This window comes from Vombatus ursinus, unplaced genomic scaffold, assembly GCF_900497805.2.
Source record: "Vombatus ursinus unplaced genomic scaffold, bare-nosed wombat genome assembly UNPS02014807.1, whole genome shotgun sequence".
In the NCBI taxonomy this organism is placed as follows: Eukaryota; Metazoa; Chordata; class Mammalia; order Diprotodontia; family Vombatidae; genus Vombatus; species Vombatus ursinus.
The window spans coordinates 56,750,434-56,765,439 of record NW_020954585.1 but is presented as its reverse complement, the minus strand read 5'-3'; the positions used below and the strand labels follow the sequence as shown (position 1 = coordinate 56,765,439).

General features: G+C 35.4%; 1 pseudogene; it reads right to left on the bottom strand.

The window, feature by feature from the left end:
• Positions 1–8,275, bottom strand: part of LOC114052182 — a 102,601-nt pseudogene extending 94,326 nt beyond the window's left edge.
• Positions 8,276–15,006: the final 6,731 nt, after the last annotated feature.

The window sequence follows — 15,006 nt, the reverse complement described above, 5'->3', positions numbered from 1 at the left end:
TAATTTTTTTCCAGATAACCACCAAATCACATTCAACTCACACATTTCCTCTCTATTCATGCTCCTTCTAATTGCCCTAGTAATGATAAAGTTTTTAGGAGTTACAAGTATCATTTTCCCATGTAAGAATATAAACAGCTTAATGTTGTTGAATCCCTCATGTTTTATTTTTATTTACCTTTTTATGCTTCACTTGAGTCTTGTATTTTCTATTCAGCTCTGGTCTTTTCATCAGTAATGTTTGAAAGCCCTCTATTTCATTGAAAATCCAATTTTCCCACTGAAGGATTATACTCAGTTTTGCTGGGTAGTTGATTTTTTGTTGTAATTCTAGCTCTTTTGCTCTTCAGAATATCATATTTTAAGCCCTGTGACCCTTTATTACAGAAAATGCTAAATCTTGTGTTATCTTGACTGTGGGTCCACAATATTTGAATTGTTTCTTTTTGGCTGCTTGCAATATTTTCTCCTCAACATGAGAACTCTGGAATTTGACTGCCTTGAAGCTTCCATTTTGAGATCTCTTTCAGGAAGTGGCTGGTGGATTCTTTTGATTCCTATTTTACACTCTGATTCTAGAATATCAGGGCAGTTTTCCTTGATAATTTCTTGAAAGATGATGCCAAGACCTTTTTTTCTTGATCATGGCTTTCAGGTAGTCCAATAATTCTTAAATTATTTCTCTTGGATCTATTGTCTAGGTAAGTTTTTTTTTTTCCAATGAGATTCACATTTTCTTCTATTTTTTCATTCTTTTGATTTTTGTTTATAGTTTCTTGATGTCTCATAAAGTCATTGGCTTCTGTTTGCCTAATTCTAATTTTAATGAATTATTTTATTTAATGAGCTTCTGTATCTCCTTTTCCATTTAGTCAATTCTACTTTTTAAGGAGTCTTTCTCTTCAGTGAATTTTTGTATATCTTTTTCCATTTGGTCAATTCTGCTTCTCAAGGCATTTTTCTCTTCATTGGATTTTTGCCCCTCTTTTACCATTTGGCCTATTCTGGTTTTTTAAGGTATTATTTTCTTCAGCATTTTAGTGCCTTCTTTACCAAGCTGTTGACTCATTTTTTTTTTTGCATTACACTAATTTCTATCCCCAATTTTCTTATATCTCTCTCATTTGATATTTAAAATCCTTTTTGAGCACTTCCATGGCCTGAGACCAATTCACATTTTTCTTTGAGGCTTTGGATGTAGTTGTTTTGACTTTGTTGTCTTCTTCTGGTTTGTGTTTTGGTCTTCCCTGTCACCATAGTAATTTTCTATAGTCAGGATCTTTTTTTCCCACAATTTTCCCATTTTTTCAGCCTATTTCTTGATTTTTAACTTCATGCTAAAGTGGATCTCTGCTTCTGGAGTGAAGGAGCTTCAGGTTATTGTGCAGCTGTTTTCAGAAGTAATTTTGGGGACTGGTAAGTTTTTGGCTCTCCCAACATGGTATGATCTAGAGAAAGGTGTGTTTAACACTGTCCTATCCTACGTTCTGTTCTATGAGCAACCACAAGCATTCTTTTTCACCCTGAAGCTGTGACCACGGTCCCAGATCCCCTGTGGCTGAAAACTCTGCCTTGCTAATGCTCCTCCTTACCCTGGGACTGAGACCCAGGACTGAAACCTAGATCTATGCATGGGCAATACAAAAGAGTCCTACCCTCACTGCCAGCAAAGGGACTCCTGCAATCTTCTTTTGACCAGTTGTCTGACTCCTTTACTGTCTGTGAGCTGAGAGAATATGAAATTTTCACTAGGGCCACTGATTCAGTTTGCTGAGGCATGGCCTACAGTAAACTGGACTCCACTCTCACCCTGGTGCAGTAGATCTTTCCTGATTTAACCTTCCAAGTTGTCTTGGGCCAGAAAAAGTTTTTCATGCCATCTTTTTGTGGGTTCTGCTACTCCAGAACTTGTTTTGAGGCATTATTTTAAATTGTTTGGAGGGGTTTGTTGGAGAGCTTAAGCAGGTCCCTGCATTTTCTCTGCAGGGACTTGGCTCTGCCCTCTGTAATTTCTCTTTTTATCTCTTGCTGCTGGACTTTTTTTTGCATATATGTATATATATATATATATATATATGAATATATATATGTGTGTATATATATACACACACACACACACACACACTCACACACACACACATATATATAATGTTGACAATTTGCATGGGTCTATTTTATATCCTGAAACTTTGTTAGACTTGTTAATTGTTTTAACTGGATTTTTTAGTTGATTCTATAGCATCTTCTAAATATATTAACAGATCATCTCCAAAGAGTAATAATTTTGTTTCCTCATTGTCTATTCTAAATTTTTCAATTTCTTTTTCTTTTATTATTGCTATAGCTATCATTTCTAGTACAAAATTAAATAATAGTAGTGATAATGGGCATCCTTGCTTCACCCCGATCTTACTGGGAAGGCTTCTAGCTTATTCCCGTTATGGATAATGCTAGCTGATGGTTTTAGATAGATACTATCTATCATTTTAAGGAAAGTTCTATTTATTTCTATGCTCTCTGGTGTTTTTTTTTTAAATGGGAATGAGTGTTGACTTTTTCTGCATCTATTTAGATATTCATGATTTCCATTGCTTTTGTTATTGATATGGTCAATTATACTGATAGTTTTCCTAATATTGAACTATTTCTATATTCGTGACATAATCCCAACTAGTCATAGTGTATGATCCTTGTGATATATTGCCGTAATTTCCTTGCTCGTATTTTATTTAAAATTTTTACATCAATATTCATTAAGAAAATTACTCTATAGTTTTCTTTCTCTGTTTTTGCCTTTAGGCAAATGTTGTTTACCAGAAACACATTTGAAGCAGAGAGACATACACAGAGTCAAGGTAAGGGGCTGAAGGAGAATTTATTATGCTTCAGCTGAAGTAAAATAGGCAGGTGTATCAATTGTGATCTCAGACAAAATAAAAGCAAAAATAGATCTAATTAAAGGAGTTTAGGCAGCACCACATTTCTGTTATAAAGGAATTTTGTAGGATTCTTCACCTATTTTTCTAAATAGTTTATATAGCATTGGGGTTAATTGTTCTTTAGATGGTTGGTAGAATTCCTTTGTGAATCCATCTGACCCTGGGGATTTTTTCTTAGGGAGTTCATTGATGTCTTGTTCAATTTCTTTTGCTAAGATAGATTTATTTAAGTATTCTATTTCCTCTTCTGTTAATCTGGGTAATTTATATTTTGGTAAAAATTCACCAATTTTGCATAGATTGTCAGATTTGTTGGCATATAATTGGGCAAAATAGATTTTAATAATTGTTCTAGTTTCCTCTTCTTTGGTAGTGAATTCACACTTTTCATTTTTGATACTGGTAATTTGGTTTTCTTCTTTTCTTTTTTCAATCAAAATAACCAATGGTTTATCTATTTTTTTCATAAAACCAAGCACTAGTTTTATTCATTAGTTCAATGGTTATCCTACTTTCAATATTATGAATATCTCCTTTGATTTATAGGCTTTCTAATTTGATGATTAATTGAGCATTTTTAATTTGCTCTTTGTCTATTTTATTTTTAGTTGCATGCCTAATCATTGATTTCTTCTTTCTCTGTTTTATTGATACAAGCAATTAGAGATATAATTTTTCCTCCATGTACTGCTTTTCTGAATCCTATAAATTTTGGTATATTGTCTCATTGTTCTCATTCTCTTTAATGAAATTATTATGTCTATGATTTGTTCTTTGACCCACTTATTCTTTACGATTAGATTCTTTAGTTTCCAATTAATTTTAATTTATTTCTCCCTTCCCTTTATTGAATGTAATTTTTATAAGATTATGATCTGAAAATGTTGTTTTTAACATCTGCTTTTCTGCATTTGGTTGTGAGGTTTTTATGCCATATTATGTGTAGATGTCATGTACCACTGAGAAAAAGGTAAATTCATTTCTATTCTCATTCAATTTTCTCCAGAAGTCTATCATATATAATTTTTTTTCTATAATTCTATTCACCTCCTTAACTTCTTTCTTGTTTATTTTCATTTATATTTATCTAGTTCTGAGACGGAAAGTTGAGGGACCTCATTAGTATAGTCTTACTGTCTCTTTCCTCCTAGAACTCATTTAGCTTCTCCTATAAAAATTTGGATGCTATAGCATTTGGTGCATATATATTTAGTATTGATATTATTACATTGCCTATGGTATTTTTTAGCAAAATGTACTTTCATTCTTTATCTCTTTTAATTAGGTCATTTTTGCTTTTGTATTGTCTGAGATCATGATTGCTATGCCTGCCTATTTTACTTCAGCTGAAGCATAATAAATTCTGCTCCAGCCCCTTACCTTAACTCTGTGTATGTCTCTCTGCTTCAAATGTGTTTTTGGTAAACAATATGTTGTAGGATTTGGGTTTTTAATCCACTCTGCTATTCACTCACTTCTGTTTTATGTATAAGTTCACCTGTATTTCCTTCTATCCTATTTTTCTTCTGCTTATATTCTCTCTCTCTTTCTGTTTCTGTCTCTCTCCCTCTCCCTTCACTCCTTCACTCTGTCCATCCACACTAGTGTTTTGCTTCTCACCACTGCCTGCCACAATCCATTCCCCCTTCTATCAGTCCCCTACCTCTCCTCCTACTTCTCAATAGGGTAAGATAGATTTCCATACACAGATGAGTGTATATTCTCTCTCTGAACCACTTCTGATTAGAGCAATGTTCAAGAGATATTCTCTCCCTCCATCTTTCTCTCAATTTTATTAGGTTTTTCATGCCTCTTCATGAGATATAATTTACTCCATCTTACCTCTCCCTTCCCTCTTCTCCCAGAACAATCCAACAACTCCTTAATTTTTTATATCATCTTGTCAAAGTCAACTTATATCCACATCCTTTGCCTATGTATACTCCTTTAATTGCCCTAATAGTGATAAGGTTCTTAAGAGTTGCAAGTATCATCTTCCTGTGTAGTGATGTAAACAGCTGATCCTCATTGAATTCCTTATGTTTTCTTTACTATTTACCTTTTCATGCTTCTCTTGAGTCTTGTATTTGAAAATCAAATTTTCTGTTCAGCTCTAATCTTTTCATCAAGAATGCTTAAAAGTATTCTATTTCATTGAATATTCATCCTTTCCCCTGAAGGATTATGCTCAGTTTTGCTGGGTAGGTCATTCTTGGTTGTAATCCTAGCTCCTTTGCCTTTGGAATATCATATTCCAAACTCTCTGATTACTTAAAGTAGAAACTGCTAAATCCTGCTTAATTCTGACTGTGGCTCCACAATATTTGAATTGTTTCTTCATAACTGCTTTCAGTATTTTCTTTTTGACCTGGGAGTTCGAGAATTTGACTATAATATTCCTGGGAATTTTCATTTTGGGATCTCTTTCCAGAGGTACTTAATGGATTCTTTCAATTTCTATTTTACCCTCTAGATCAAGGTTATCAGAACAATTTTCCTTGATAATTTCCTGAAATAGGATTTCCAGGCTCTATTTTTGATCATGGTTTTCAGGCAGTCCAATAATTTTTAATTTTCTCTCCTGAATCTATTTTCCAGGTGAGTTGTTTTTCCAAATAGATAGTTCACATTTTCTTCTTTTTTTCTTCTTTTAATTTTGCTTGATTTATTATTAAAGTGTCCTGGAGTCATTAGCTTCCACGTGCCCAATTCTTATTTTTAAGGAATTGTTTGTTTCCAATTAGTTTTTGTATCTCTCTTTCCATTTGACTGATTTTACTTTAAAGAGTTGTTTTTTGTTTTTTGTTTTCCCCAGTAAATTCTGTACATTTTTATTGTTATTTTTATTGTTTCATATGTTATTTTATTAATTTATTTTTAGTTTTCAACAATCACTTCCATATGCTTTTGAGTTTTAAATTTTTCTCTGTCTCCCTCCCCCTGCTCCCCCAAGACAGCATGCAATCTGATATAGGCTGTACATATACATTCCTATTAAATAAATTTTCACATTAGTCATGCTGTAAGGAAGAATTAGAACCAATAGAAGGACCCACAAGAAAGAGGAAACAAAGCAAAACAGAAGAAAAAAAATAGCAAATAGTATGGTTCAATCAACATTCAAACTTCATAGTTCTTTCTCTGGATGTGCATAACATTTTCCATTGTGAGGCTTTTAGAGATGTCTTAGATCCTTGCATTGCTGAGAAGGGCTAAATCTATCAAAGTTAGTCATCACACAATGTGGCTGCTAATGTATATAATGTTCACCTGGTTCTACTTACTTCACTCAGCATCAGTCCATACAAATCTTTCCAGATTTTTTCTGGAGTCCTCCTGCTCATCATTTCTTATAGCAAAATAGTATTCCATTACATTCACATACCACAACTTGTTCAGCCATTCCCCAATTGTTGGGCATCCCTTCAATTTCCAATTCTTTGCCACAATAGAAAGAGCTGCTATGAATATTTTTGTACATGTGGGTCCTTTTACCATTTTTTTATGATCTCTTTTGGATATAGCCCTAGAAGTGCTATTGCTGGGTAAAAGGCTATATACATTTTTATAGCCTTTTGGGCATAGTTCCAAATTGCTCTCCAAAATGGTTGGATCAGTTCACAACTCCACCAACAATGCATTAGTGTTCCAATTTTCCCATATCTTTTCCAGCATTTATCATTTTCCTGTTTTGTCATGTTGGTCAATCTGGTAGGTGTGATGTGGTACCTCAGAGTTGTTTTGATTTGCATTTCTCTAATCAATAGTGATTTAGAGTATTTTTTCATATGACTATAGATGGCTATAATTTCTTCATCTGAGAACTGTCTGTTCATATCCTTTGACCATTTATCAATTGGAGAACACCTTGTAGTCTTATAAATTTGATTTAGTTCTCTATATATTTTAGAAATGAGGCCCTTATCAGAGATACTAATTGTAAAAATTCTTTCTGAGTTTTCTACTTTCCTTCTAATCTTGGTTGCATTGGCTTTGTTTCTGCAAAAACTTTTCAATTTGATATAATCAAAATAATCCATTTTGCAATTCATAATGTTCTCTATCTCCTATTTAGTCAAATTCTTCTGTTCTCCATAAATCTGACAGGTGAACTATTACTTGCTCTCCCAGTTTGCTTATAATATCAGCCTTTATATCTAAATCATGAACCCATTTTGATTTTATTTTGGTATATGGTGCAAAATTTTGGTCTATGCCTAGTTTCTGCCACACTCTTTTCCAGTTTTCCCAGAACTCCTAGCGAGTTCTTATCCTAGAAGCTGAGCTGTTTGGGTTTATCAAACATTAGATTACTACAGTCATTGACTAGTCTGTCTTACATACCTAACCTGTTCCACTGATCCACCACTCTATTTCTTAGCCAGTACCAAGTAGTTTTGATGATTGCTGCTTTATAATACAATTTAAGATCTGGAATGGCTAGGTCATCTTCCCCTGCATTTCTTTTCATTAGTTCTCTTGATATCTGGACCTTCTGTTATTCCAAATGAATCTTCTTATTATTTTTTCTAGCTTTATCAAATAATTTTTGGTGATTTGATTGGTATGGCACTGAATAAGTAAATTAACTTAGGTAGAATTGTCATTTTTATTATAATAGCTCAGCTTACCCAAGAGCAACTGACATTTTTCCAATTATTTAGATCTGACTTTATTTGCATGAAAAGTGTTTTGTAATTGTGTTCATATAGTTCCTGGATAAATTTTGTATGTTTTTTTTCCATTTTTTGTGCTTCCTTTACCAAGCTGTTGACACTTTCTTTTCATGATTCTTTTATATCACTCTCATTTCTTTTCCCTATTGTTCTTCTACTTCTCTTATCTGTTTTTTAAAATCCTTTTTGAGCTCTTCCAAGAATTCTTTTTGAGTCTGAGATCAATCCACATTTTTCTTTGAGGCTTTAGGCATTTTGACATTGTTGTCCTCTTCTGAGTTTGTTTTTTGACCTTCCCTGTCACCAATAGTAACTTTCAGATTTTTTTTTTGGTTTTTGTTTTTTGTTTTTTTTGGGGGGGTTTTGCTCATTTTTCCAGACTATTTCATGTCTTTAAATTTTTTGCTCTGTTTCTCGTGTGGAGGGGACACTGTCCCAAGTTTCTTGCACTGGGGCCTTGGGCCTGGCCACTGGTTGGATGCACTGGGGCTGTAGAACCTGGCTGCTGGCCTGCCACTCCAGGGGCATGAGGCTTTGCAGCTGACCTGCTGTACTGGGACTGTGGGACTTGATCTCAGAACTACACAGGAAATCGGGGCCTCCTAATGGCTTGCTGGGTATGGTCTGCTGCTGCTTTGCCTGGAGACTACCTGCACTCATCTGTTCTCTCCCTTTACCTGAGTGAGACAGACCTTTCTTGCTGACCTTCTAAGTTGGGTTGGAAAATTATTTTAACCCCTCTTTTTATTGGTTCTGCTGCTCCAGAATTTCTTTTGAAATGTTAAATTATAGTTGTTTAGAGATGAATTTTGGAGAGTTCAGGTGAATTTCTGCCTTATTCTGCCATCTTGACTCTGACCTTGCACAATACACTTCAAAGTTTAATCTGCATTATTAACATTTCCTCCATCACTTCCTTAAGTCTTGACAATCCACAAAACAATAAATCAAGCCCTGATGTGTAGCATTTACTGATTTCCCAAGTGTAAATGTTCACAGCAAAAATGTAAAAATTGGCTCTATTTGACATGGCTCTAGCACATATATGCTCTTGCCTCTCTTTCTTGGCTTTCACCACAAAAACAAAAAGAAGATTTCTATATCAGAATTAAAGGAATTCAGGGAAATTCATGGCCCAACAGAAAAAAAGGAAACAGCAACCAGGCCATTAACCACAGCTACCCTAAATGGTTACTGCTCCCATGACAGGAATGATGAGCATATATATATATATATAGAACCTAAAACTGTTGCTGACAGCCCCAGATTTAGGCACTTGCATCTGAACACATAGGTACCAGTGGGGTACCTATAACATTGCTGAAACATTTATATCACAGACCCTAAGGTCTACAGAGGACCAAGTTATCCATTAGGGATTAAAGAATTGGCCAGCCTCCCTCTTGGCAACCAAAGGAAATCTTTATCTGGGTTGCTCGACATCCGTGCTTTGCTCAGAGTGCATATTTCATGCTGTTGGTGATGTGTTCCTGGCTCCAACCCCAGAGTCCGCAGCATGTGAACTGATGAATGCTTTACTTTCTCCATCTGAGTGGGGAACATTCCCACCCCTGACTGACTAGGTTGGGAACTCTAGTAAAGAGGGAAGGCAGGTGGTAAACTAGTACTAACACACCCTTTCCTGGTCCACTTATCCTAGTAACACCAGTCTAAGGGCCTAGTTTGCTTTGCCTTTTAAAATAAATGGAAATGGATGATTTCATCCTCCCACCAGCATTCCAGCCAAGAAAACCAGAAAGGCCAAGGGCACTGTGCAAGGCAGTCTGATGAAATTGGTATTGAAACCTATCTCAGTACTCTCAACCATCTAATTCCCACACCTCGGATCAGTTCAGTACTTTCCAGGCTTCTCTGGCACCAGCCAGTCAGATGAGGATATAGCTTTTAGATAGAGAGATAGAGAGATAGATAGATAGATAGATAGATAGATAGATAGATAGATAGATAGATAGATAGATAGATAGATAGTTTTACCCCTGACGAATGCTATAGAGACATACTCAGATAATAAGTAGACTTCTGGGTTCATAACAGTTCACTAAAAATATCCAGACCTTGCCAATGGTTCTTTGGGGCCAATAATTACCCTATTAAAAGAAAATGGGTGAGCAAGGTATTCATGGTCATCTAATTGAGGAAAATAGGATATTATCATAAGATAAGGGTAAATGAAGTATGGCAGATTTCTGATTCATGAAATATAATTTTGTTGCCTTGAAAGTTAATAGATTACCAGGATATCTTTATTTTTTTCATTTTTTAATTAATTTATTTTGATTTATCAATAATCACTTCCATATGCTTTTGAGTTTAAAATTTTTCTCCTCCTTCCTCCCCACCACCCTCCCCAAGATAGTGCACAATCTGATATAGGCTATACATTTACATTCATATTAAATGTATTTTCACATTAATGATGTTGTAAGTAAAAATTAAAACCAATAGGAACCATCAGAAAGAGGAAACAAAACTCAGTAGGAGAGAAAAAAGAGAAAGAAGAAAAAAAATAGCAATTCAACTTCCATAGTTCTTTCTTTGGATGTCAATGGCATTTTCCATCACAAGGCCTCTGGAGATGTCTTAGATCCTTGTATTGCGAGGAAGGGTTAAGTTTGTCAATATTAGTCATCACACAATGTGGTTATTATTGCATATAACATTCTCTTGGCTCTGGTCACTTCACTCAGCATCAGACCATACAAGTCTTTCCAGGTTTTTCTGAAGTCAGCCTGTTCATCACTTCTTATAGCACAATAGTATTCCATCACATTCATATACCACAACTTGCTCAGCCATTCCCCAATTGATTGGCATCCTCTCAATTTCCAATTCTTTGCCACCACAAAAAGAGCTGCTATGAATATTTTTGTACATGTAGGTCCTTTTCCCATTTGTGTGATCTCTTTGGGATATAGCCCTAGAAGTGCTATTGCTGGGTCAAAGGGTATGCACATTTTTATAGCCCTTTGGGCATGGTTCCAAATTGCTCTCCACAATGGTTGGATCATTTCACAACTCCACCAACAATGCATTAGTGTTCCAATTTTCCCATATCTTCTCCAACATTTATCATTTTCCTGTTTTGTCATGTTGGCCATTCTGATAGGTGTGATGTGGTATCTCAGAGTTGTTTTGATTTGCATTTCTCTAATCAATAATGATTTAGAGTATTTTTTCATATGACTATAGATGGCTATAATTTCTTCATCTGAGAACTGTCTGTTCATATCCTTTGACCATTTATCAATTGGGGAATGGCTTGTATTCTTACAAATTTGACTTAATTCTCTATATATTTTAGAAATGAGGCCCTTATCAGAGAGACTGGTTGTAAAAATTCCTTCCCAATTTTCTACCTTCTTTCTAATCTTAGTTGCATTGGCTTTGTTTGTGCAAAAACTTTTTAATTTAATGTAATCAAAACTATCGATTTTGCTTTTCATAATGTTCTCTATCTCCTGTTTGGTCATGACTTCTTCTGTTCTCCATAGATCTGACAGGTAAACTATTCCTTGCTCTCCCAGTTTGCTTATAGTATCAACCAGGACATCTTTAACAGATGCCAACGAATTTGTTTTTTTTTTTTAATCTTAAAATCAAAATCATATTGCATTTAGGTTCAGTATTGGGCTCAAAAGTTTTATTTTTTGTCTCTCTAGATAACGATTTAGAAATACATCCAACTATGGTTGAAGTCTATACATTTATTATTGATGAAAGGAAAGAAGAATAATTCTTAGAGTCACTGACCTAGGTTCATAATTAAGAATTTTTGCACATGGAGCAAATTCAATTGGGGGAATAGATAATAGCAGAGAGGACAAACTTGTTGAAAGGGAGATGAGACCTGTTCTCTAGACAGTCCAGTTTATATATCCCATAAGGATTAGGGATACCAGAGCAAAAAGAGTCTGAAGTTATAGCCCGGGGCCAGTTAGGTCATAAGCATCAGTGGACGGTTACAGGGCAAGTCTTTAGGGGAGGAAGTACCTTCCCTGCCCCCTCTGCACACATATACCTGGATGTCAAGACCTTGGGACCAAGAGCTGGTCTGCTCATGTTGGTTATAACTCTGTACTCACCCCATTCTATTCAAAATATGTTAGTCAGGTTAAAGTGGGCAATTGTATAAGACAGAGCCCTTTCTTGAATGGGGATTATAATATATTTGGGAAGAAAAGATGCCCATGCATTGAATGAGACAAGAACAAAGACCAGAGAGTATGAAAACTCTGATGCTGCTGAACTTGGAGTCACAGGACCTATTTACTATATATATGACCTTGGCAAGCCACATATGGTACTCTGCACTTCAGATTTCTCATTTGCAAAATGAGAAGATTGAACAAGATTGAACAAAATGAGAAGATTGACTTCTAATGCCACTTCCATCTCTACATCTACAATCCCATGATCTTATCACTCAGTGGGACTCCTTTATTTTGCTGTCTGTAGTGGGATAGGACTAACACCCACCGTATAAGTGAACCACTCTTCAGGTGCATACCAGAATTTTGTTTTGGAGTAGCAGAATGAAGGGTTTATAAATCATTGTAATCACATAATGTCAGAGTTAAAAAAGAAGGCAGTGAATCATAGTAGAAAGAGTACTTTGTCTAGGATCAGACAATTTAGGTTCAAATCCAAGCTCTACTATTTCTGGGCTATGTGACATTGGGCAATCATTTGACCTAAATCTCATAATCTTTATAGGTAAAGTGTTATAATAAATATTGATAAAGTTTTAATTAATTAAAATTAAATTAGTGTTTAATATTAAATATAAACATTAATAAACATAGTTGTATAATAATAAGGAGAGATATAAATGCAAATTATTATAAAAATACTATCAACTAGTATTGTGAGTCCAACATTAAGCTAGAAAATGCTGGTGTTATTAAGGGAGCAGATGATACAGTCTCTGTACCCTTGAGTTGCTTATCACTAGTTAAGGAGTCAAGACTAATGACGGAATCATAAAACTGCAGAGTTAGAAAGAGAACTCAGAGGTCATCTCCTCCCTTCCCCCTACCCTGCCAAGGAAGAATTTCCTTTGTAAAATCTCTGAAAGAAGACCACCCATTCACTTTGTGAAGACTTTCAGTAACAGGATAAAGGATGAACATTCCTCTTTCTCTCCCCTCCGAATCCATTTCAACTTTGGACAACTCAATTTATTAAGAAATTGCTCATATATTGAATGGAAATTTCTCTTCCTGCAAATTTCCAATTATTACCCCTGGTTCTTCCTTCTGGGGCCAAGCAGAATAAATTTAATCCCTCTTCCCCACGACAAAGTTTCAACTATGCAGGGGCCTCCCACAGAGCTACAAATGCATTAGTTACTTAACAAATGTTAAGTGAATTGTATTACATTGTATTCTATTGAATCGACTTGAATAGAGATGAGAATTGAAGTCAAAAGAGCTCTCTCTACAAGGCAGTGAAGAGGTAAAACAAAAATTCTCTATTTTTCTTCCTGCCGCATGATTTCCCCTATCAAGGGTGTTGAATTAAGAGACGTGTTTAACATATACACACAGGAAAGAATAATCATAGTTGGTGTGCAAGGTTTCAGCTGGCACCCATTTCACATGTGACTGAAGTAGACATGTGGCACTGAATCACTTACGTTTCTAAACCTCTTATCACTTATAAGAACAACACATCATAGATTTAGAGCAGGAAAGGAGTTTATAGATTTTCAAGGATATTCTCATCTTGCATATGGGGAAACTGAGACCCAAAGAGGAAGATGAGTTGTCCATAGAGGCAACTTTCCAGGGTTACACAGGTAGCAATTGGTAAAGCTGATTTTCTAGTTTGAGTCATTTGACTCCAAGTTCAGCACTCCATCCACCAGTGTATTTATACTCCCACTGAATACATGGACCTCATTTCTTCCCAAATGGATTGCAGTCTTATAAACTGAGACTATATTTCATGCAGTATCCTACATGATGCCTAGAACAAAGCTATGCATTCAGTAAGTGATTAATAAATACTTGTTATTTGTTCATTTCTTCTTGTTAATTAAATATGTATGAGTTCATATTATTTCCTCTGATACACTGTGTCTGTTGTTCATCCTTTATTCTCAAAGAGAAGCAACAACATCACAAGGGTGATATCTTGATTTGTGCATCAGTTGGATATGAGTGGGGCAGAGCTGTGTAAAGTTTTCAGCTTCACTCTCTCCTCCACAGTCATCAAAATCCAGGGGCAAGACAAAGGTCAACATGACTGACAATGGCCCAGGATGCATTACCTGACCTTGGCCTTTCTAAATTAAGGTCTTTTCCAGGTCGCAATTTGTCTGAGGTCACACCCATTCAATGACAAAGGGCTGTAAGAGTTAAGATAAAAGATGGCTCAATTTACCATCACAAAGATATCAACCTGAGAGAGGAAGGCCCTTTGAATTTCTGGCCAAAACAGAAAACTATTGCTATTTACACTCATAAGCCATGAAAACTAAACAACGAGCTACAGAGGCTTGTCTCATATCTAAAACATAAAATAATTTTGTCAGATATATAAGAATATGAGTCATTCCCCAATTGATAAATGGTCAAAGGATAGAAACAGGCAGTTTTCTGATGAAGAAATCAAAACAACTTTTATCTGTATTTAAAAAAATGCTCTAAATCATTATTGATTAGAGAAATGCAAATTTAAAAAAACCTTGAGGTATCGTTTTACACCTACCAGATTGGAAAAATGATTGAAGGAGAAAGTGACAAATGTTGGAGGGGATGTGGAAAAAGTGGGACACTAATTCATTGTTGGTAGAATTGTGAACTGATCCAACCATTGTGGAGAGCAATCTGGAATTATGCCTAAAGAGTTATTAAACTATTTATACCCTTTTTTTTGTTGTTGTAAAAAACTAAATATATTTCCTTTCATCCTACCCCCCCATTTATTCTATTCTCTCTTTTGACCTTGTCCCTCCTCAGAAGTGTTTGCTTCTGATTATCCCCTCCACCAATCTGCCCCACCTCTGTCATCCCCTGCTCTCTTGTCCCCTTCCCCCCTTATTTTCCTGTAGGGTAAGATAGATACCCATACCAAATTATGTATGTTATTCCCTCCTTAAGCCAAATCCTATGAGAATAAGATTCTCTCATTCCCTCTCACCTTCCCTCATTTCCCCTCCACTGTAAAAGCCTTTTCTTGTCTGTTTCACGTGAGATAATTTACTCCATTCTACCTCTCCCTTTCTCCTTTCCCCAGTATAATCCTCTCTCACCCCTTAATTTTATTTTCCATATATCACCCCTTTATCTTCAACTCACCTTGTGCCATCTATCTATCTATCTATCTATCTATCTATCTATCTATCTATCTATCTATCTATCTATCTA